The 4,939-nt window shown below is 43.3% G+C and overlaps 1 non-coding gene across 1 annotated transcript; it reads right to left on the bottom strand.

Moving 5' to 3' along the window:
- Nucleotides 1-4,242: 4,242 nt before the first annotated feature.
- LOC147347894 (U6 spliceosomal RNA) lies at nucleotides 4,243-4,349 on the bottom strand. Its single transcript, XR_015152018.1, has one exon. It is a non-coding gene; the product is annotated as a U6 spliceosomal RNA (small nuclear RNA).
- Nucleotides 4,350-4,939: the final 590 nt, after the last annotated feature.

The following is a 4,939-nucleotide window of genomic DNA, read 5'->3' as shown; positions in this document are numbered from 1 at the left end:
AGTCTTGTCTGACTCTTTGCAACCCCATGGACTGTAGCCTGCCAGGCTCCTCCTTTCCATGGAATTTTCCAGGCAAGAATACTGCAGTGGGTTGCCATTTCCTACTCCAGGTGATCTTTCAGACCCAGGGATCGAACCCGAGTCTACTGCATCTCCTGCCTTGGCAGGCAGAGTCTGTACCACTCTGCCACTGGGGGAGCCTTGTGGCTGTTCAGGCCGCAGACTGCAGGTGGCTAAGGCCCCCTCCCTCCACTGCGCCAGTTTGCCACCCCCTCCCCCGCGTGCCCACCACACCCCTACATGAGGCAAGGTGATTGTGAAAATGAAATACTAGCTATGGGGCCTGAGAGGAGAGGAACTGGGTTTTGAGGAAATTCATTTAGGGGACATAAAGAAAGTAAAGAGTAAATAAAATCTGACAATAAAATGGATAATGAAGGACCTACTGTACAGCACAGGGAACTCTGCTTAATGTTATGTGGCAGCCTGGATGGGAGAGGGGTTTGGGGGAGAATGGACACGTGAATACATACGTCTGAGTCCCTTTGCTGTCCACCTGAAGCCATCACAACATTGTTAATCGGCTGTACTCCAGTGTAAAATAGAAAGCTGAAAACGAAACAGAAACGACAAGTGCAGCTGTGGAGACACAGCCCAGGTGTGATTAAACTGGAGAAAATCACAGATTCATTAGATAGAAAGTTATTGCAACATTTAGACAGGTTTATCTAGGAAGATTCAGGAGGAACTAGAGAAACAGGGGAGCAGGAAAAACTTAGGGGAGCACCTTACAGAGCCAGGATGAGATGGACAGATCACCAGCGCCCAGGGAGGACCTGAGGCCTGAACACCGGTGTGCACCCTGCCCCTCAAAGTGGGAAGAGGCGTGTGACATTAGGGGAGGTTAAAGCTTTGTGAGATAGGGCAGTTAGACAAACAGCGTGGGTGTGAAGGACAAAGAACATTCCTTTGAATATCCCCAAACTTTTTGGCACCAGGGACCAGTTTTATGAAAGGGGATTTTCCCCATGAATTGGAGAAGTGGGGATGGTTTCAGGATGATTCAAGTGCATTACATTTATTGTGTACTTTATTTCTATTATTATTACATCAGCTCCACCTCAGATCATCAGGTATTAGGTCCCGGAGTTTGGGGACCCCTCTCTCAGCTGTCTCTCCAGGGCATGGCTATCAGGTCACTGAGGCATCTTCTCTGCCTGTCATTACTTCGAGCCTTCAAATAAGAGAATTATCCCCCCAAACAGAAACATTCTCAAAGAAACAGTTTCAAATCTGTGTATATTGCTGTGAGTGGGTGATGTTTTCTACTATTATTAGGTTTCAGTTTCAAGGGTACCTGATACCCCTTTGAATTCTACCACTGCCTCATCATAGCTGCTTCATTGAACCACCTTTTGGTGTGAATCATTGATAGAAGCTAGCCTTCCCATGTGGCTCAGTGGTAAAGAATCCACCTGCCAATACTGGAGACACGGGTTTGATCCCTGGGTTGCGAAGATTCCCCTGGGAGAGGAAACTGCAACCCATTCCAATATTCTTGCCTGGGAAAATCCTATGGACAGAGGAGCCTTGCGGGCTACAGTCTGTGGGGTCCCAAAGAGTTGGACATGACTGAGTGAATCTCTATTTGATTACTAATGTTTTATCATTTTGAAGATGATTTATTAAAATTATGTAAACATCAAGGTATGTTCATTCCCATTAGTTTTTTGTTGTAGTGGTTGTTTGTTTGTTTTGCTTTTTGGCCACACTATGTGGCATGTGGGATCTTAATTCCCTGACCAGGGATTGAACCTGTGACCCCCTGCATTGGAAGCTCAGAATCTTAACCACTGGACCATTAAAGAAATCCCATCATTAGTTATTATAATAAAATTCCAGACAGAACAAAGCCTTGAAAAAAATACAAGCACTACAGGACAGCCAGGTGCCACCTTAAACTTCAGAGATTTTCCCATGTTGAGTAAAGATGTGAAAAAAATAATTGTTTGAAATCTTAACAGCTGGCCCCATGATTCCTTTTTGGGAAGAGGAAGGAGGGAGCTGTCTCCTTGGGGGAAAGCCACTGAGGAGCAAATGCTACAGGCACCTGGACTCCAGGGGAGGGAAAACCTGCCAGGCTGGAGATTAGAGGAAGAGTTTCTTGTTTCTGCTCCTGCAAGGAGAGGGGAGTAGGGGCAGAGGGCAGAAAGGAAAGAAATAAGACCATGAAAGAAAAGCCAGCTGGATGGATGGAAGCTGAGCCCGGGCAGGGGAAAATGACATGTCAGTGTTAGATGGTAACCCAGCCATTCCCAATCAAATGTGTTCCCTATTACTGGGATGTAAAGCCTGACTTCCATCTCTTTAGGAAATTGGACTCAATTTACACACGGAAGCAAGATCTCAGTAGTCTAGAAACCAAGAAAGCCCTTCAGGACTATTTACAAAAACCAAGGTGGGGAGGGTGGGACTTCCCTGGCAGTCCAGTGGTTAAGACTTCACGCTTCCAGGGGGTGAAGGTTTGATCCTTGGTAAGGGAACTAAGATCCTACACACTGAATGTGGCCAAGGGAGGGAAAAAATGCTATCCTTAAAAATAAAACCAAGAGGGGTGGGCTTTGGGCTTCCCAGGGCTGGAATTGGGACCCAGCTGAACTGACATATTGTTTTTTCTTTCCTTTTCCCTACCAAGTTAAGTATAAAAACAAATACCTTTTTGTCTCACGCTCAGCTTTTTTTTCTTGAAGGTTAGAAGTCCTCACTTTCCAGGTTTTGATTTAGCCAAGGATTTCAAAAAGCTTTCTGTTCACAGCGTTCAGCTAAATACAAGTAACAAAAGCTTGCCTGCTTACTCTAATTGCTTTAGATTAAGATCTTATCTTGCCTGGTTCTCCTCCCCTTAACTCCAGCCTCTGTGGTTACTGTCTTGACCTCCTTCCAGGATAACTTGATTCTTAATGTCCCGATTGCTTTTTAATAGTCTTTAAGCTTTCTCACTACCCCCCCCCCCCCATCTGGATTAAGAGAGGAGGAGAAAGGAGTATTCTCTAAAGCAATTCATGGTTCATGTCTAAGAAAAAACAGTGGTTTAAGAATTGGGAAACCCCAGGTTCTGGCCTTAGCTCTACTGTTGACTAGCAGACACTCAAGCTATTTCTAAAATAAATTAGAATTGCATATTTTTAATAATTGAGGTTTCTATTAAATATTTAATTTATTGAGTATTTATTTCACTGCACCGGGTCTTAGTTGCAGCACATAAGATCAATCTTCCTTGTGGCATGTGGGATCTAGTTCCCTGACCAGGGATCGAGCCCACACCCACTGCATTGGGAGCACAGAGTCTTAGCCACTGGACCACCAGGAAAGTCCCTGAAATACCTCTTTAATGTCTCTTCCAGGCTCAAGTCTGAATCTCTGGACCCTCATTGTTTCCTACCACATTTACTCTCTGCTTTCCCCCAGTACCAAGAAAGAATCCGGTGTATTCATGAATCCTAATTCCAAATCATTAAAAACTGGTTTCTATCTCCTTTTTTTCCCTTCAAACTTTAGAAAACCTAAATAATTAAAACAGAAGGACTTATAAAACATAGTTTACACAGTGGTTTACTTGCAAGCAGTCTTTAATAGACTTCTTTCAAATTCTGACAAATACACTAGGTGTTTGGTTTGGATATGCAGAACTAAAAATATCTAAAGGAGAGATTTTTAATTACTTAGTTCCATTCATGAAATTCCTGCGAATTCTATCTGGAAGAAAGAATAAGAAAGAATATGGGGGACTTCCCTGGTGGTCCACTGGCTAAGACACTAGTCCCAATGTAGGGAGCCTGGGTTTGATCCCTGGTCAGGAAACTAGATTCCACATGCCACAGTCAAGACCTGAAGAAGCCAAATAAATAATGATAAATAAATAAAATTTAGGAGCAAAACAACAATATATATTTTTTAACAAATAGAATATGGGCTTTGCAGTCTGAGAGACCTGGCCTTTTTCTTTTTCATGGTAGCAAGCAAACAGGATTTATTTCAGAGAGAAAGTACAAAACTCTCAGCATAGACACAGAGGAGGTGAAGTGCCCCAGACTGGGGCTTTGCAGTGCAACTTTAGATAAGTTATGTAACCTCTCTGAGCCTCAACTTTTAAAGACATTTCCCTGTTTTATTCATACTTTTTTAACTTTATTTTTTAATTGGAGGAAAATCGCTTTACAATGTTGTGATGGTTTCTGCCATAAAAACATGAAATGCTTCACCAATTTGCATGTCATCCTTGAGCAGGGGCCATGCTAATCTTCTTTGTATCATTCCAATTTAAGTATATGTGCTGCCAAAGTGAGCACTGAGCCTCAATTTCTTCATCTATGAAATGGGAATGATACCTCCCTTGCAGGACTGTTGTGAGGATCACATGCCACGTATATATTAAGTACTCAATACATGTTCATGTTCTCCTCCATTAAACACCATCTTATTTTTTACTTTGCTCACCAAGAGCACACGCTTGGGCCTGAAACAGCCTAGGTTCAATGGCCTGATCCCACAATTTTAGCAACTTGGTGATTTGGGACAAGTTGTTAACAATCTTGGAGCACTGTTTTCTCATCTGGAAAATGGAGTTAGCACCAACAGTGCCAAACTCCAGGAAGCGTTCATGAACTAGTCAGATCCATCAGAATCACAGTAAATCACCATGGAGACAGCAGGGATACTGAGAGAGTGCTGATGTTGAGTGGCTGCTGAGTTGCTGACGAGGGGTCAGCCAGGTGGCCAGGAGAAGGCTCCATCCTTCTCTTTCTTGATTTTACCTTTACTTGCCCCACTTTTCTTTTTTTTACTATTTTAAATTATTTTTTTGGCTATGCTGCTGCTGCTGCTGCTGCTAAGTCGCTTCAGTCATGTCCGACTCTGTGCGACCCCATAGACGGCAGCC

The sequence above is a fragment of the Bos grunniens genome, chromosome 22, assembly GCF_055505025.1.
Source record: "Bos grunniens cultivar Pamir isolate PY7600 chromosome 22, Bosgru_T2T1.0, whole genome shotgun sequence".
Classification (NCBI taxonomy): Eukaryota; Metazoa; Chordata; class Mammalia; order Artiodactyla; family Bovidae; genus Bos; species Bos grunniens.
The sequence above is the reverse complement of the archived record's forward strand: the minus strand, read 5'-3'. Positions and strand labels throughout refer to the sequence as shown.